The sequence below is a fragment of the Ambystoma mexicanum genome, chromosome 3q (assembly GCF_040938575.1).
Source record: "Ambystoma mexicanum isolate Mex_15411 chromosome 3q, UKY_AmexF1_1, whole genome shotgun sequence".
In the NCBI taxonomy this organism is placed as follows: Eukaryota; Metazoa; Chordata; class Amphibia; order Caudata; family Ambystomatidae; genus Ambystoma; species Ambystoma mexicanum.
Window position 1 is genome coordinate 1,207,812,936 of NC_090926.1, and position 20,413 is coordinate 1,207,833,348.

General features: G+C 46.0%; 1 protein-coding gene across 2 annotated transcripts in view; it reads right to left on the minus strand.

Moving 5' to 3' along the window:
- Nucleotides 1-20,413, minus strand: part of LOC138447758 (kinetochore protein Spc24-like) — a 171,405-nt gene that overhangs the window by 50,821 nt on the left and 100,171 nt on the right. The window lies entirely within an intron of this gene.

Here is a 20,413-nt window from a genome sequence, read left to right on the forward strand (position 1 = left end):
ATTTAATAATGTGAGGGCACAGGTATGGGACGCGTTGCAGAGTACTTTCCACTGACACCCCAGATTTACACGCAGTGATGCAATGTACTATTGGGGAGGATGAAGACGTTGTGACTTACATTCTTCGGGTGCAGGACATGTGGAGGGCGGAGATGGGCACCGCTTGGGACCAGTCTACCTCCATCTTTTACTTTATCATCAAGAGAGGCCTCCCCAAGGAGGTACAGAAGGCCTTGGATAAAACTGCCGGGATAGAAGCCAAGGGTTTGCCAGAAATACAGAGAATTATAGTACATCATTGTAGGAGGATCAAACAAGGGGAGAAGGAACTGGCACAAAAGCGATTAGCATTCGAGGCAAAGCTTGTGCAAAATAAATTGGTGAAGGTTGCAGAAGTAATAGCCACCCTCCCTGCAGAACGACAGGGAGTTGGGGAGGAGGGGCCGGTAGCAATAAAAGCGAGAATAGCAGCCATTTGGGCGGCAAACAGGCAGGAATAATGGGCTGGAGAGGAGCAGTATGGAGGGCCCCAATGGCAAGGAAGACCTGGAAGAGGAAGAGGTGGGTAACAGAGGCCAGAGAGGGGGCTATCGAGGACAGGGACCTTGAGGAGGGGGACAAGGAGTATGTTGGTTTTGTGGGAGGTGGGGCCAATTTGCAAGGGAATATCGTGCCTGTCCCATGACACACTAACAAAACACACAAGGGTTCAGCAATGTACAGCAGTATGGTCACCCCCACCCAGGTAGCCCCTATGGATTACCTATGGGAGAGTACAGACAGGAGGAGCAGGTTAATACTCTCCCCATGCAGGAACAGCAAGCACCGCCAGAGGGGGCGCAGTAACGGATAACGCGCCAGAACCAAATGATAAACACACACAGTAACCCTTTTGTCACCACTGCTAATGTCGCACTTCACGGGGGACAACCATGGTTGGGGAAAATGTTTTTTCCCAGGATAAAATACATATCCAGACTATGACAGCCCACAAAGAGCACTTGCGTTCGAATACCTTACACGTCCAGATGAGGAACCACTGGTGCGGGCAGAGATAGGAAACAGACATTTCATCATTTTGGTGGACTCAGCGGCGGAAAAATCATGTCCAATGGAATGCCGGTTTCTGCTTTCGGACCGGAAGTTGGAAACGCAGGGGTTTTTCTAGGGCTACAGTCACGGTTGTATACACTAAAGATCTAGACATCACATTTGGGGGCGGGGGGGGAAAGAGACGTGCAGGCACGCCTATTGTACTATGAAGATTTGCCAATAAATCTGCTAGGGAGGGACTACTTAGCAAGCTTAACTTGACCATCTCCTTTACTGAAAGAGGTATAGTGTGTTCAACCCCGGGAATATGTCCTCACAGAGCAATGTTATTGATGAATGCCATTGCAAATGAAACAGTCCGGGGAGTGCCTGTTGACGCAGACATGTTCATGTATGGAATACAGGTTTTGGCAAGAGTGGTACCAGAGATAACACAACAAGAATGTAGAATACCCTGCAACTTTGTCTTTCGCCCCTTAACCGCCCCCGAGGTGGTACCTGGGAAAATATCGTCCATAGATTTGCACATGTACAAGTGTCTGCCCAGCGTATCGCGGTGATAGGTTTGGACACGCATGGGTGCGAGTTGAGAACAGTGCTCTGCATAGATCCCAACATCACGCTGCACAACCTCATATATGAGGATCTATTCACTGACAATGACGGAGAGATAATGGAAATTTGCATGCCTTGTGGCATAATGATCCAGCACAGGCAGGTGGCAAACCCCCTCATGACCATTGTCAGTGTGCCCCCCACTTTTTTTGAAGATGACATGCAGCAAGTACCTGCTAAATTATGGACCACCAATCCTCATGTCGTAGGGCTCATGTAAGGGGTAACACCTGTCAAAATAAAACTCAAACCCAGGGGCAGTGTTGCCCCGAGTGAAACAATATCCCTTGTCATACAGGCATTACTACAACAGAGTATCATTGTGTCATCAAATTCACCAATACGGTCATTTATCTGATAAAAAAGCGAGGGGCGAGTCTTGGAGGATTATACAGGATTTACGCCCACTTAATGACGCCTTACATAAGGAATTTCCCCTTGTCCCAAACCCTGCATCAATTTAGTGCAGTATCCCAAAATCAGCCACGTGCTTCACAGTGGTAGACTTGAAAAACGCCTTTTTCTCAGTACCACTCAATCCTGCCTCACAATACTTGACTGCCTTTACCTTGGAGGGCAGAGGGGGTGAGGGCTGGAGATATGAACATTGCATATTGCCCCAGGGGTATTGTGAAAGTCCCAGCATTTTTAACAGAATACTACATGAAGACTTGGGCAACATTGATGTCAGAAGCACAGTGATACAATACCTAGACGATCTATGTGGGGAAAGAGAAGAACAGTGCAGAACAGACTCAATCACCTTGTTAAATTTATTGGCAGAGAAGGGGTACAAGGTGGACAGAAATAAACAACAGTATTGCTTATCAGAAGTGCTGTATTTAGGACAACCAATATCGAAAGATGTCAAACGAATACTCCCGGACAGAGCAGCACCAGTGCATGCGGCTATCAGGCTGCGCACATTAAAGGAGATGCAGAAGTTCTTCTGCATGTAACTATTGTCGAGCATGGATACTAGATTATGCAGCATACTCAAGGCCACAATTACAAGCACTGAAAGAAGCACAAAGAGAAAACACAGCCATTGTATGGACACAAGAGACGAGCACTGCCTTTAACACACTAAAAGAGCTTATATGCACAGCCCCCGTTTTAGCGACCCCGGATTACGATTGAGAATTCTACTTGTTCTCACACAGCAATGGGACGCTCATGACAGCAGTGCTAACACAGAAAATATTATTGGGGCACAAACCATTGGCCTATTACAGTAGTACCCTCGATCCTATCATGAAAGGTCACGTCGCATGCAAACAGGCTCTCGCTGCTGCCGCCTTTGCAATTGAAAAGAGCGCCACCATTGTGATGGGCTGCTCAATAACACTGAATGTTGAGCACTCCTTTGCAATCCTTGAAAGATCCAAATCCACATTGACAACACAAAGAGCAACAGCATATGAAATTATTTTCGAACGCAAACATTCATGTAGTACGTTGTAAAACGGTGAACCCAGCAACGTTTATCACAGAACCATGCAGAGTTGAGGATATGCAACAACATGATTGTGCCAGAAACGAAGGGGAGGGCAACGACATTCCCAAACCAAATGAGAATTCCCTAGAGGAGGGTGAGGTGTATTTTGTAGACTGTTCAGCTTCAATTTGTCCAGAGACATGTGAAAAACACGTGGGTGCAGCGTTACTGTGGCAGGAAGACCAGGAATATGAAACGATTGTGCAGAAACGGTTACCAATGCATTTCTCCGCACAGGCAGCAGAACTGGTGGCATTAATTGAAGCGTTGCACATGGCAAAAGGTTGCACGGTTGACCATATACACTGATGCAGCATACATGACCACAACATTACATATCATACCCTTGCAAAAGTTCAATGAACACCCTTGAACTGTGGTCACTTTTGTCAGTCTTACCGTCTTACTGTTGACACCATGCCTTCCTTACAGATCCTTCCGCACTGGTTCCAACCCAAGGCACTGGATCCAAAAGCGATGGCCGTGTCCTAGCAGTTTGGGTTGTACTGCCCTTTTGGGGTGGGACCAAGCCTGATTTGCATATGGTCTTTCCCCTTCTGTAATGGCTTGGCAGGCGAAGAACGATGGTCTGGACGGTTGCCCAGAGCAATGCCAGAGGTAAAGATTAATTCTAAACCTTCCAGTCGTCACCTCTTTGTTTTTGCATGACCACCAGGATGACAGATCCCCGGGGACTAGTGGGTGAGACACCTTCTGGTTTCTCACAGGATGCAAACATATCCAGGTCTGCGAACCCCCAACGCAGGAACAAGGAGTCAGTGTGCAACTCCCACTCGCAAGTGTTGAACCCCAAGCGGCTCAACTGGTCCACTTCTGATTGCTGTCCCCGGGGAGATGGACTGCTGGAATCCAAATCCCATCGGTCAGGGCCCATTCACAGATCGATAACTCCTGCAGAGGAGGAGGTAGGGGGAATGGGTGCCACCCTGCATGTTCAGGTAAAACATTGTAGTAGAATGGTCTGTCCTGACCAGAACAGACCTGTCACTGAGGAGGGGCAAAAGAAACACCTTGAGGACCAGACCCACTGCCCTGAGCTCGAGCAGACTGATATGCAGGAGGGCCTCTGCAATGGACCATAGTCGATGAATCACATAGCCCTCCAGACTAGCCCCCCCCAGTCTGTCATCACCACCAGGGTAGGCTCTGGCCGGGTGAAGGGGCTCCCACCGAAACATTGCGATCCACCAGCGAAGATAGCGCAGTAGGGGAGGTGACACTGGGAGCCTGTCCAACTGAGGCCCTGTCTCCTGATCCCAAATGGCCACCTGGTGGAGTTGGAGGCGCATCATCTTGAGGTGTGCATGCTGTACCATGAGCACACAGGAGGCCATCAGGCCCAGAATTTGCTGGAACCACCATGCCGAGGTGGTAGAATTGGCCAGAAAGTGCCCCACCACCTTGCGGAGGGACAGGATCCTCTGGGGCATAGGGAACACCTGCTGAACGGTAGTGTTCCAACACACCCCTAGGGAAACCAGTTTGTGAGATGGGCAAAACTGTGACTTCCTCTGGTTGAGGAAAAACCCCACCTGAGAAAGGATATCTGCCAATCTCTGGCAGGAGTGCACCACTCATTCGGGTGACCCCACCTTCACCAGGCAGTCATCCAAATAAGGGTACAGATGATGGCCCTCCAAGTGGAGAAGGCTGCCACTGCATTCATCAACTTTGTGAAGACACGCGGGGCCGAGTTTAGGCCGAAGGGCAGCACCTTGTACTGCCAGTGGTAGGACATAACCGTGAACCGCAGAAACTTCCATTGCTGTTAGTAGATGGGTACATGCAGGTACGCATCCTTGAGGCCCAGGGAACACATTTATTCCCCTGAACACACAGACTAGGCTATGTGCGTGGGAGTAATCATCTTGAGGCGTTCCAGCGGTTGAGACAGATTTAGAAATGACGGGTTCAGGACAACTCTGATGCCATCCTGGTTAGGGGATACTGCAAAAATCCTGGACTAGTACCCAGAGCCCATGTCTAAAAGAGGAAAATGTTCCATCTCTTGCATCTCTAATAGCGAAAGAACCTCCTGTAAAAGAGCCGGGGACCCGATCTGAACAAGAGGAAGAGAGGATGGTAGAGGCAAAGGAAGAGGCGATCCGAAGGCTGTGGAGACCATTGATAAGATCCACGGGTTGCTGAAAAAACGCTTCCAGGTGGCCTGGCAAAGAGCCAAATAGCCTCCCACAGGCGAGCAGTGTTCCCTGACCTCGACGTCACTGATTCTTAGCATCGGAGGCAGAGAAGGGGGAGCGGAGAAACCTGTGCAATGCATCTGCTGCTTCCTCCTGTTGTCTCTGGGCGACCTGCCAGGTCTATGTGTACCACAGTCGTGGAACCCCTTGAAGCCATAGAAAGCGCAGGGCTTGGACTCGGTCCTGCCCTGGGACGAAGGAAGGATGTATGTCCAGGTTTTGTCAGGATGGCCAAGGACATGGCAGTTTGTTTGAGTGGAGGTTTTCTTCTTTGTCAACTCATCTGTTGACAAATGAAAACGGTCCAAGCCCCCGAAGGGCAGATCCAGGATCTGCTCCTGCACGTCAGATGAAAACTTAGTGGCATGCATCCATGCCGTCGTCCTCATCTCAACACCAAGGTACAGCCCTCTGCTGGCAGTGTCGATGTGGGAGACAGAAGACTCCGGGTTGAGGAACCGGCACTGGAACCAGCATCGCTGGAGAAACCGGAGGAGTACCCAGAGGAGGAAGTCGTGCAGTACCACCTGCGGGATGACCTTCAGGAGCCCCTGCATCTGAGGGGAATGCATGAGGAAGAGGAAGCGCACAAATAAGCGGTCTTTGCAAGCCGCCGTGTCCATAGGGGCCCGGTTCTCCGAGTCGCAGTGGGCCTCTGCTCCTGGTAAAAGCGGCGAGGCGCCTGTGGTGTGTAGCCATAAGGCCGTGATGATTAGATGTATATCCCTGAGGAGACCAGATGCCTGTACCGTACAATCCGCTTCCTCTTCGAGAGGGTAGGGAAGTGGGATCATTTTGTAGAGCCCATTCGATGGGAGAAAGCATGGGCAGGCCCTCAGCTGGATCAATATGGCCACCGGGCTGCCAGGCTCTGCCAGGTGCCTCTCCCCCATATTGAAGCCTTGCGCCACACCCTAGGCAGGAGGGCGCGGAGGCGCTCATCCCCAAGAGAGGTCTCAGATACGGGAGCCTACTGCTTGGGTCTTGCACACGAAGCAGAAGTGTCGACCTCAGATATCAGTGAGCGCCGGTATGCTGAATGCCCTCGCCACCTGTGCCGGTAGCTGTGCTGGATTGTGTTGAGGACACTCTTGGAGGTCGTCGAAGAAGAGGACAAACTTATCGGCCCTCTGGAATAGCCCGGTAGGGCCCCTGCACCCCTCAGTTGGGAGCCGGTAGCATTGGAGGCCTCGGGCCTGCCAGAACCCCAATCCGAGGAATCGATCTGTGGGAACCCCCAGGAAGGGGGTCGCCACTCTGTGGAGCCATGCTGAACAGAGGGCCTACCTTGTCTTGACAAGAGGTCCTGGAGAGGAAGTGCTTAAGGCAGGGTGGAGCAGGCGTGTGGGAGATCTCTCTTCACTGTGACAACCAATTCTTCATTGCCCTGTCACCGAGAGCGCTGCAAGTCGAACATGTGTCAGGCACAACTCGAGAGTGCATGGGGGTCGGAGGCTGGGAGCTGAGCGCATCTTGTGAATCCTCCTACTGTTGACGTGCACAGACGGAAGCGAAGCACCAAAGGGAAGTTAAATATGATTGTAAAAATAAAACTGGGAGCAAGCGGAAAGCGAACATTCTCCGCGCAGGCTGCCAGGTCCGACACTGTCCGTGCGGAAAAAGGGACTGAGGTGAGGCGCAGGAGGGTGGGGCCGCGGCAGGTGTTCCCACACCAGAGGCCGCGCATTATACTAAATTTAAAGGGGAAGCTCAATTCTACGCTGCCAAAGGTTCCAGTAGCGTCCCCATGTTGGGGGCTCCCAAAATGATGGAGGAAAGAGGACGGGAGGTATTTACATTTTTGTACGCATTTATGAGAGGTTTCTCTCTTAATTACTCTAATTTGCAAAGGCCAAATTACATCAAAAATTGGAAGCGTTAGCATATGTAGTCAGAGCAGTCAGGGAATCAGCAAGGGAGATAGAAAGCAGAAGTGAAAAGGAAGGTCTTGAGTTGTTCCCTGGTCTGCTCAAGTTTGAGAGAGGCAGGGAGGCTGTCCAGAGGGGGGCCCCAGCCGAGGAAAGATCTACACCCCTTCTCTGCCTGGAGAAGCGTCTGGCCCTCAGAGAGTTGGAGGTGGATGAGCGGAGGGCTTGAGAAGGAAGATGCTTAGGAAGAGAAATCTGGAGGTAGTGCGGTCCCTGGCCCCAGAAAGCCTTGTGGACGATGCAAAGGGTCCTGAACTTGATTCTTTCAGCCACAGGGAGCCAGAGGAGAGATTTCCGAGCTCGAAAGATAGGATCCCTGGGCTTGAGGCCAAGGACAAGTCTTGCAGTCCTGTTCTGAATAAGATGTAAAGGGCGAATAGTAGAGGCAGGTAGATTTAGAAAGAGGCCGTTACAGTAGTCCAGCCTAGAGAGGACCAGGGCTCTGGAGACACTAAGCTTCAGAGCCAAAGTGAGAAAAGGAATAATACCTCTTAGGAGGCGCAGTGGATAGTGAGACTTCTTAGAGATGTCAGAAATGGGAGGAGAGAAGGAGAGGGTGGAGTCGAAGAGGACGGCAGGGTTCTTAGCCTCACAGGAAGGAGCAGGTAGAGGTCCCAGGGTGGGCCGCCAGATTAAGAGAGGAAAGGAGGTAGCATGTGTCCAAATGTGGAGGAGCTCAGTCTTACTGGCATCAAGGCAGATATCGTTGGAGGCACAGCATCCCTGAATTGCAGACAGTCTGGTATGAGAGAAGGAGCAGAAGTGACTGAGGGGAGCCTGAAGGAGAGCCGGGTGTCACCCCATAACACACAGTAAGAGCAGAAAGGCGAGATGTGGTGGGCAAGAGGTGCCAGCTTGTGGTTGAAAAGCCAGGGAGATAGGTTAGACCCCTGGGGAACATCAGAAGTAGAACAAGATATAGAAGAGAGCAAAGACCCAAGTTGTACCTGGGAGGGTCGATCAGTGATAAAGGAGGGCAACCAGGCCAGGGCCTGACCAGAGACACCCAGGTTACCACGGAGGGGCGGTGGGAGGAGGAGGATGGCGTGATTGACCGTGTCGAAAGCAGAGGATAGATCAATGAGAATGAGGACCGATTCAATGAGCAGGGCTAAAACCAGATCCTGTGTGTTCAGCATCGTCCAGTAGGCAGGAGTTACTGCAGGGGGCACCAGGAGCTAGCAGAGATGCTCATTTAACTTTTCCAATTTGTATCAATCATTCTGTTTAAATGTGTATTAGATGTGTTGTCATTCTTCTTTATTAACCTTCTCAAATACTCAAGTTAATGTCACATTTACATGTTTGGAAGGCACCAGTTGGTCCCACGAGCCAAAGGTAGATCCTGGTAGCTGTTGGTTTCAGGTTCCCCAGGCTATACTATGCTAGCAGCAGGAGCTAAATAACTACCAGCTCCCCTCAATTTAGAAGCCTGTTTTTTTCATGATATGTTCCGAAAGAAAGCAAAGCCAACACTGCTTTTGTATGTTCCAATATCAGAATAATTTACATGGGTTTTTATTTTAAAAGACAGACCATGAAACAATAGGCTATCCTATGCAATTCCACAGGATTCCAATACTGAGTTTGTTGAGATCAAGAGTGAAGTGTAAATGTCTTAATAACAAACTGCAATTAAACTGTGGAAAACTGTGCATTAAGAGATGGATCATTTGAATGGGACAATTAACAAGACAGGCATCAGGAGTTGAGCTGGAACAGAAGTTTAGAGGGGTTGGGGAGGAGACATTACCAGATCAGTGTGGGGGGACGTACAAGAAAGATTTTTGGGTATTGGAAAAAGGGGAGATGGTAAGACCCAAAGTCGGGCTTTCTCCACCACTCTAGCTTTACCAGTTAGTATATTATATGTCAGATGGCATCAACCAACCTCAACACACAACACAAAATATATCATACATTATTTAAAACTCTGAATAAATTCATTATTTTCCACTTTACAATTTCATTACACCACCATTACCAAATAGACCTATACTATTTATAATAATTCCCAATATAAAACCTACATAATACAGCACCAATTTCATAACTTAAACATCGATAAAGTGCTACTAGCAGTGGCGAACTACAGTGTTCCATGAAAAACCTTTCCCAAAGAAAATCCCAGGGCAATATTTGCAGGTCCTTTATATAGTTAGAAAGTATTCGTCCGGGAAGAGCAGTGTATGCCACCAATAGATGATATAGGGTTTTCACTTTGGGGTTTCCATTTCAGGGTTTTTTCCCCAGGTAATTCGAGGCAGAAATACATTATAAGAAAAGGCACATTTCCAGAAAGGAAAGGTCAAATAATTTGCTGGGGCACTCTGAGATCGAAAGCCCCTCGTCAAATTCATACATTTCAGACTTTCTCCACTGTGTTCACCCAAACCCGCTTCCAGATTTTCTGCTTACACTTAAATTGTGTCCCCAAAGGGCTAAATTACACTAAAGCCCATATTTTGCAGGTCACAAATCTTGTCCATTAGCTGTGCAATATTTGCAGTTTTTAAGTCTAACAGTTCATATATCGATTCCATTGGAGGTTTTGCAAACAGGTCACTCAGTTACATACTTTTCCAAAGCGTTTTCATCTGAAGAGAAATTAATCCAAATTCGAGCTGAGACAGGCCTCCAGCGTGGCCTTAGGGAGTTCCAGAACGCTCCTCCACATTATACCGCCGTAGACATCGCAATCACCATCACCCAACAGATGATACACCTCTAATCCATAAATTAACACGGGGATCATTTTTACCAGATTTGTAGTTTTGCTCAGAAAGGCACGTGGATGTTCAACTCCCTCACACATTGCACTCTTCAAGGTCTAAATGGTACACTGTGTTAAACAGGGCAAAGTGGAGGGTATGGAAAATAAATGAAAAAACAGCTCAACTGGACTGCACATATAAAGACTGACAACAAACCAACCCTGCCTGCCTTCCTGATAGCAACTGCCAGAGCCAGGAGGGCCGCACTCCAGGGTCAGGAGATGCCAAACAGACTGACTAAAATCCAGAGTGTAATTATTCTGAGGTTTACTTATGAAAAACACAGCAGAGACAGGATACAACAGGGACAAGGTTCTGGATGAGGCGTTTCGCGTTCACAGAACTCTTGATCACACACGGATTACAGGGGGACAAATGCAGTTATATTTCATGCAGAGTCCTTTTTCCACGTTGACAGAACAGGTAAGCGAAACAAACAGTGCGATATGGAGGCAGACATATTGGAATGGAGGATAACACATTACACAAGGCAATACATCCACATGATCGTCAAATACATACAAATAAATACATTGCCTTTAAAAACGATAAGAGCAAAAAACTGCCAAATCCATAAGTAATGCATTGATCAGTGCAGAAACTGATCACTAATGCAGGGAAAAGTGTGCAGGTGCTAGTGCATAAAGCAGCATCAACATGAAGTGCTAGTGCAAGAACGTCCAAACGACCATGCGCTGGAATGAGTAAAACGTGAGTCTGTATCTAACTGGCGGACAGTTCAGATAAAGTGCAAGTGCCAGCAGCAATGAAATAGTGCTATACAGGCACATTATAAAGTTCAAGTGCACAAAGCCGACAAAGTGCAAATGCATCAATTGTCCAAATGACGCGCTATGACGGCTATGCAGTCAATCATTAAAGATGATAATCTCCCTGACACATAGGAATATTACGCCACAACGATTATCTTGTGTGTGAAACAGGTCACTATGATCCTCCACGCAGACAAAGCATAGCTAAAATCGCTTCCAAGATTAGCAACGCCGGAGAAAACAAACCAACACCGGCGACATACCAACATTATTAATGAAGAAAAATGTAAGCAATTGGTCCCGGACTCCCCCCACTAATGTGAAGTTCGAAGCTGTGTAGCCAACTATCGAGCATGTGGTCAAACCTAGGGAAGCCAAATATGAGTGGAGCTTGTGGGATATATTGACCCAACTCAGCAGTACTTCCACACATCACCAAGCTGCGCATCTACAGTCACCAGTAAAATGGCTGCGCTGGCTCCTGTGGGCACCATGGCACCAAAACTGCGTTTTGCTGCAACAAAAAGATGGCTGCACACTCTTGCCAAGCACATACTGGGCAGGATGGAACAAGGGGGGCACACTGAGGGAGCTTGCCAGTGTGTTCTTACATATACAAAAGAAACAGTGAAAAAGCAGCGCTGTTTTGCTGACAGACCAAAAACCCCATTGAAAAGGGGGTATTTTACCTTAAAATGATGCTGCTCTGACGCTATTTTTATTTGTTCTTCCTCAAACTACTGTTAGTAATAAGGCCCTGCCATGCCCATTCATATCCCAATTGTGATTCAGCAAAACCAAACATGACCCCTGAATGACAGGCTCTGTCAAACCAAATCAACAAAGAAACTTAATTTTCCGTCGCACGGGAAAAAGCTTCACTTTCAAGTTACAAGGTGTCAAGGATCCATCATTCAAAGAAACTCCATCTTGGGGGGATGTCAATTCCAGTGCATAGGTGGTTCAAATAAACTACTGCCTAAACAAAAATAGCCATTGCTGCAAAACAGTGTGGGAATCCAGATGGAAAGTCAAAAACCGATTTTGAAAGAAAAGTGCTAGCAGCTTGTACCACATGTGTAAAAATGGGCTTTGCAAACTAAAGGAGAAAAATGCTCGTTTGAGAGTACTAGGCTGAACAAAAACTTCTTGCCTAGCAATATGAAAGGGGATTGTACTGTGAAAACACAATGTATGAACGGGTTCTATTCAGCAGGTTTTTCTACCAATTCAGAGCTAAAATAAATAGGATTAAATCAAACTTCAGTGGCTACATGGGGTTGGGGGGAGGGGGAGGGGAAATCAGCCCAAGACAGGTTTCTGCTGAGGATGACAGAAACAAAAAGGCCCTCTCAGTAGATACTAACACCCCAGGGATAATAACTAGGTTGGACAGAATCTGGTCTGGGCTGAACCCTCGGACCATGGAACTCCCAGGACACGAATGTTCGAAGTGGATACGGGCCAATAAACCTTCAATCAAGCTGGGAAAACCCATCCTCCCTCTGGGGAAAGTGACAGTTGGTGGTAGCTGAAAAGGAAAAAAAAATGGGCCATTGTAGGATGACCAGTTGTTTCAAAAGACCATTTTATTAAAAAACTTTGAAGACGTTTATCTTTGCAACAGGAATTGGCAAAAGTATACAAATGTTGTAGTTTAAAGGTGATTTTTGTGGCTTTCAAATAAGAGGTCTTGGCTGGCAATAGCATGTATGGGACACGAACACCAGAAGAATGTGAATCATGGGGAAAAGACACATGATGGAATGTTAAAAATTAACAGAAATGGGCCCCATGATATTATGTACGCACGTGTAAAGTCACAGAATTTTAGGCCGAACATTTCACATTGAAAATGACCAAAGACTATTAAATGTACAAAACAATGTCTCACAGATTTCAGAGTTGGACTGCAATGGTCTGCATAAAATATGTAACCTGTTTATGTAATTTGCTAATAGACTTCAACTGTATAAAGGTACCATTTGTGGAAAAATCGGATTTTAGCCAAAGTAACTGTGTGAGGTTTTTTAAACATTGTAAAACTCACATCATAAATCGGACATCCTGCCCATGTTTGTTTATTTATTTGTAACGCGCACCATACCCGCATGTATCAGGGCGCAAGGCAACGATATTTTAAGCTTAAATAGTTACATAATACAGTAAAGGTCATTTTTGGTTACATAGTTGTACGTTATGGTACATGGACTAGTTGCAAATTCCAGAGCAGGGATTAGCATGGTTAGCAGATTACAAATATAATACCAGAATATACAGGGCTGGCCTGTAGTACAAATTACAATTCTGAGAATAGCAAGATTAGCAATTTTATAGATATAATACAGTGATATACAGTGACGGCATATCCATAATGCCCGTTTGGTACAAAAGAACGGTCATAAAGCGGCTAGAATAAAGCAGGAAGGGGTGAGAGAGGTTAGGAGAACCTTCTCTCTCTAGCCTAAATTTAAAGATCATTGGATTTATGATATGGCATTGTAACGCGCTAATACACAAGTGTTTCAATTCAAGCCAATTGATAATGTTAAGTCTGAAGTGTGGGTACGGTTGGATCGCCCTAAGGTGTGGAGGGAGGGAGTTCCAAAGTTGGGTGGCTTTGACATGGAAGCTATTCCGCCAATGGTTACTTGTTTGAAAGAGGGGACTGTCAGCGAGATAGTGTAGGCCGCTCTAGTAGGTCGGAGTGTCGATCATTTGCTGAACCTCTCTGTTAGGTAGCGAGATGCTGCGTCATTGAGGGAATTATATGTTAGTGAGGCAGTTTTTATTCTGATCTTCTCACTGTAGAGATGTGATCTCTTTTTGTCATTCCTAACACTGCTCTCAAAGCGTTATTTTGGAGTATTTGAATTTTCATAGTAATATGTTTGTGAGCTCCAATGTAGAGGGTGTTACAGTAGTCTAACTTAGATAGCACAAGTGCTCTTGCTAATGTTGTACAATTACTTGTTGATAGGAAAGGTTTAGAGGATCTAATAGGTTTACAAGTGTAGGCCATGGAGGATGCCATAGCATTCATTTGTTTTGTCAGGGTGAGGCACAAATCAAGGTAGAAGCCTAAGGTTTTCACCTCCTTCATCAACTTGATCGTGTTGCCATCTATGACAAGGGAAGTATATTTATGGCCAGGTTTGTTAATGTTAGGTGTGATCCCCAGGATGATGAGTTCCGTTTTATCATCATCCAGGCATAGACCATGACGTGCCATCCATGCCTGGATGATGAGGTATATTCTATTCACCAAGGCCAAATCCTGATTGTAATCCCCTGTAAGTGGGAAGAGAATCTGAGTGTCATATGCATAGTTAGTGTAGGTGACACCAAGACAGTCCAGATCATCAAAGAGAGGCTTGGTAAATATGTTATACAGAGTAGGGGAGACACAGGAGCCCTGGGGAACACTGCATGAGATGGGGATGGGACCAGCTGCTTCTGTAGTGGAAAAGACTCATGGTTCTTTCGCTTAAGAAGGATTGAATCCAAGCTATGGCTTGTTGTGAAAAGTGTGCGGCCGATTCTAGAGAAGTAGTAGGGCACATTTTCCCTGGTCTCTCAGCTTGTCAACCTGAGCCTTGCCGGGTACCAAGGAGTTTGTTCTGTTCCAAGAAGCCCTGAATCTGTAGGTATGCCAACCTATCTAAGATCTTAAGGAGGAATGGCACCTTTGTGATTGGCCTATAGTTCGTGGGTATAGCAGGGTCGAGCGTTTGTTCCTTCAAGAGAGGGAGGACCCAAGATTCCTTTAGGTTGCTTGTGATGGTACCTGTGGTGAATGACGCATTAATAAGCTTGGAGATAAAGGGTGAAATGTCTCTCGCAGCGTCTTTTATGAGTTGGGCGGAACATTGATCTCCTCGGCAATCGGAAGGTTTGAGAGAGAGCATTATTTTTTCAACTTCTGTTATCGAGATTTTAGTGAAGTTGAAACAGAGTTCTGGTTTTGGTAGGTGAGGTGAGTTTCTAGGTTGCGGGGTGGATGTCGGTACGTTTACTTTGTTGTGGGCAATTTTTACTTGAAGGGTGCCAATTTTATTAGCGAGTGCTTTCTGCATGTCGGAACACCAGATCTTGTCTTTGACACAGTTATCAGGTACAGGGATGGGGTTTTCTAGTTCCTTTAGTATAGCAAAGAGTTCCCTTGTACCTGATTTGACATGTAGTATCCTACTGTCAAAGCTTTCTTTCTTTGCTCGCCGTATTTCATTTTTGTATTTCGTAGAGATGTTGATAAGGTTCACTTGAAATCCAACCAGCTGAGAGCGAGGCAGGGAATAGCACCCCTGACCAAGCCAGTGGGTTAGACGTGTGCTTATCTAAGCCTACCTAGCCGTACACTTCTATGATGTCAATATGCATTATAAATAATGCCACTATGCATTATAAATAAGAGTCCATGACAGGACTCTAGACAGACACTCTTCCTGAAGTTCCTGCGCTGCGTTCCTGATCTGCTCCATTCATCTTGCCGATTCCAACTACAAGGCCAAAGCATTGCGAACCCTACTCCAGAGCCCACTGCAAAACCCAAGCATAGCCGATTCCTATCCCAGCAAGGCCAGTGATCCAGAATTAACCCACTAATATCCCATTAAAAAGGGGAAAGCTGTGGTACCTTTTGCATCCTGAAATCAGACCGGCTTGCAGCTCACTAACTGCATCCAGCAGTACCTGTACCATCCAGTGACCCAAATTGCCCAGCTGTTTGCTACCCCTTGACCAGACCTTGCCCAGCTGACTTTTGCTAGGTGCGCCGCCATGCGGTGACCAGAACTGTCCACAAATCCCAAAACTAAAAAGTGGACTGTGAGTATAATCCCCACCCCACAGAGACACATAGCCTATCTTGTCTTGCCTTGCCTTTGTCCTTATCCCACTCTCCAAGTAGTCATAGTTACACCCTGGTAACGTGTTAAAACTGTTAGAATGATCCTCATATCCTGTCCTTAATGTTTAGTGCTAGCACCATCTCTTTTCAATTTTGTCTGGTGTAAATTATAAGCCCTTAGTTCTATTAGGAGTATCAAAAAAAATTCCATACATTTTATTGTTGGGGTTGAGCACTGGGGTGACAAGTTTGACCTTGCAAATCAATCTTGGACTTTACTGTGTTCCGCTTTAGCAATATAGCCTAGATAATTTAGTGTAAATAACATTTTCCTTTCTTTCAAAACCAATTTTCTCACGTTTGACTGCTCCATTTACATAAAAACGAAGCTCACTCTACCTTCTAAATCTCTCTCCATTTACCAGCTAGAGACCTATTTTCACCTCTAAATTGTCCCTGTGATACCTCCATCCCCGAAACCGCCCTCCACACCAGAGTATTTGACCCATTTTTTATTAAAAACCGGTTGCGTAATTTTAAGCGGGAATTGAGGAAATTGCAACTTTTCAACATGTCATTTGGCTGCAACATGCTCTAAACTTTCCACTCATCGAATTGTATGCCTTTTGCTGACCCATTGCCTTGTGATTGCCAGTGAGATAACATACATGCTATTGTGATAAAACATATGTATATTATTATTTAACCACACATTAATTATTTGTAAAATTCAAGTGTTATTTTAGGCCTTTGCTAAGGGTTTAAAGCCGTTTTTGCCTCTTATTCTGTGAGGGAAGGTTGCATTGTGATTCTGTTTTCTCCCTCTTATTCCCGACTACCTGCTGCTTCTTTCTATCCACATATATCAGAATTCGATTATTTGTGAGTTGAGGGAACATTGCATAAAATCAAAAAGTGCTCCTATTCAATTATGCAGTGTATATGTTCTGGGAGAAGGTTAATTAAGTGCTTTGCTTACATTTCTATTGTAATTATCTCCCCATTGGTGATTGCAGCCCCATATTAAAATAGTCTGATTTCATTTGAATTTTAAAAATAAGTAAATATTGCATTTTCACCAACCAGTATGGTTCATGGTCCATTGTGACCCGGGGTATTTGAAAAAGGGGGTGTGATACGAGTGGTTTACCATCTCAAATTGAATTTGCATAAAATAAAGAGAAAGGCATATCAATTGAGCGCTACACCCTAGGCTGAGACCAAGGTGTGTCGCCTGATTGAAATCTTTAACGAGCTTGGGCCCAGAAGGCTGAAGAGCAACCAATACCACAGAGCAGGGAGGAACCGGGATACAATATACAAGAAGGTAATAACCCAATGCAAGAAAAGCAAAACAGGAAAAGAAACCCACGTCAACCATAAGACAGCAACAAATACAATTAACAGCTTATTTATTTATTTGTGAAAGTGCGTTTGAATGTTTGTGGTTGGCCCAGCCCCATAACAGTTCGTGGGCTGAAATGTTGGCCCAAGGTCGGAATACCGGTCTGGGGGTGGACTGGCGATAGTGAAATGTGCCAACTGACGATTTTTGCGACTTTTCCAAAAATAGAAGTTAGGAACAGGGTCGTCATACCAGTCTGGGGCGTACTGGAAATAGTGAAATTTGATCAACCCCACCCATGCTCCCTGCAAAGAGGTGGAGCGGGGTCTGGCTTTGTGCCATCCGCATACCCGATTTCGAGAGATTGACAATTTTGCGATTTTTCTAAAATAGGAAGTTGTGACACAATAAAACATTGACAAGGCTATAGCAGACACCCACGTGCACGTCAGCTACAGACCCGTGCAACGCCGGGTGCTATCGGTAGTATTCAATAAATGACTCATTACACCCCAATTCTGCAGCTTACTCTGCAGAAAGTTCCAAACGCTAGCTAAGGCTAGGTAAATACTTCTAGCATAAATGCAGGGGATTTTCTCTGCCATGCCAACGGTTGCAAATAATCAACTATAACCCGTGCACAATGTCCAGTATTGACCTAGTTGGTATTTTTCCATTACCAATGGGGGAGACATGGGTCAGGCTAATGCGGCGAAGAATGCATAGGGGAAAAGAGTCTGTAGACTAGGCATTCAAGAGCTACCCCATACTTAAGTGTGATTTTAAAGCATCCCTAGTAAGAGAAAACCAGCAGCAGAGCAGGGCAAAATACAGCCAAAAGATACACTGCTGGAGTCCAGAGAGAAAACACATGATGCTGCTTTACAAACAGCCTCCACAGGAATTGCCCCAAAAGCAACAGAATCAGTCCAAGCGCTGGCTGAAGGTGCTTCACAATGACATACACTGAGGAGAGGAGGTGCACTGCAAAAATACTTAACTTCAAACGAAAAGTACAAGAAAAACCTCAATATACTTCACTGTAAATGGGCAACATCCTTGGCCACCAGCCTTAATCTATGAATACACCCAAAAGAACCAAGGAGATGAAAGTTTGGACAACGGGTGGATGAGGGGTCTGCAATAGTTGATAACACTAAAAGGGAGCATGAGAAAATCCAGTGAGCAATACAAACTTTGAAAGCTTGCTTTCCCGCAAGCGTGAACACCCCACAGAAATAGAAACTTAGCTAACACTGTGTTGGTGAGATTTATCAGATTAATGCTTAATTGCCTCTTCTAGTGAGACCGCCAGCACTTTCTGCTGGACTTCTGGACCTTTTTCTTTCTATCCTGAATGAGGGGAGCCTTTTTCACTCTCTAATTATTATTTGCTCTGACTTTCTGTGAACTCTGTTCTTTTTGTATTACCTTATCATATGGAGTCTGCTTTCCTCCATGTCTCTTAAAGGCATCTGTAACACTTTTGCAATGTTGATGGGAAACATATGGGTTCTCATTTTGAGATTCTGTAACTATCCTTAAAGACAACTGTTCTTAAGGATAGAGGATACTTCGTACCCTTCCTAAAACTTTAATTTATGGGATATTAGCACACACCATGTGGAGTGCTAAGGGGATACTTAGTATGCCCCTTCTCTAAGCTCCTGTGACTTCTTGGGTACAGTGCCAGCCCTATAGTTAGGGCTGGTGGCAGTGTTCTACCAGCATTTGTGCTATTTTCTACGGCAGACTGTATTCACAGACTTGGTTATGCACAAAAGGGTCACTTATGCTCAAGCATGGCAGTTCCTTTCTTTTTTTGCCATTTCTTGCGTGGTAATCCTTTGTTAGCCTTTCTTCTACCATTCGGGGAGGGGGTGGTCAATGTGAGTTTTGCCTTTGGTGGGAACCCTTGGGTGCCCCCCCAATGCTCAAGTTTGTCTGTGAAGGCAGGAAGCAGGGAAGAAGTTTAAAACTCCTCTATCCATTGTTCAACAGAATGCCTGAATGTAGCCAGGGCCCACTGAGCGGGCTGGCTGTCCCGATTGGACAGTCGCCCGCCCCTTTCTGTAAACGGCTGGTAGAGTTTCCAGAGGAGTGAATGGGAAATCCAAATAAAAGGTGAGGTTCCTGAGGCAGAAGATAACTTGACCACTGGAACAGAAGCTCCGAAGCTGGAGATGACCAGAGATACCTGCAGACCCACCCAGTAACTGTGAAGAGACCACTGCTGTTCTGACCTCATTATCTTATCGTCAGAGGAGTTGAGCCAGGCTGATGGGACGAATCAACCCCAGGACAAACTGCAGATTGAGCCATCTCCAGAGGTGCAGTTGCCTTCCAGGACTGCATACCGCGAATACCAGGGGACCGCCAACCAATCTACAGTGCAACATCTTTGCGAGGACAAATCCGCCCAGTCCTTTGGTGAGCTCCAGTTGGACCTCAAGAGGCACAATCCCACTCATCCTAGTCCCCTTACCAGAGTGTCTGACTGCAGAATCGAGGAAGATCGACCAGCCGATAACCGTCCTTTATTGGGTTGATAAAAGGGCGCCAAAACCACAGACCGACTAATCCTTGCTGAGTGTCCTCCCTCACAACTGCTGCTGTGACTTCCCATTGAGAGTCCTTACTTTCGTCACCAGACCGAGGAATCTGGAGACAGGGTCTGTCGCTGCTGAACAGGAGAGAATCCAGCTGCATTTGCTTCTTCTAACCTAAGGTACTGTGGGGCTAAATGTAGACCTTACCTTAAGCCGAATAGTTACTCCAGTGTGACTAGATTGCGTTGCAAGGTGTTTCGGTGGCCACCCATACCTGTGGCAAAGGCTTAACAGCTTGTGCTCTTTCGTCCATTGCAGGGTACCTAGAACATGTGTTATTCACTAAAGCATTTTTATTTAAGTGACTAAAGTAAGGAACTTGGGCTTTCCTGCTGCTACATAAGACTTTTGCTAAACTCCTACTCTGACCTTAGTGAACGGTATAGTTCGGGATTGGACTGCCAAAGCATTAGAAGCCTTGAAAAGTGTTGCTAAGAAGTAATAACTGCTAAAGTGTTGAATAACTCTCCTTTTCCTTCCTACAGATTTTATCTGATGTGACTTTACTAAATGAATAACCTATAATTTCTCTAACAAATGTGAGTGCACTGTACTACAATTAATACGTTAGAACTGTCCCTAGTGTCATTTTCTGTAACAATTGTAAGTGCGAGCAACTACCATTGAAGCAGTCCCCCATGAAAAGTATTGTGAACAATTCTTGTGTGTATTGGTTAGTCTAAAAGAGCATTTACTTACCTACCTTGTGTATATAAAATAAATGTATATTTTATTATAACAGTGTGT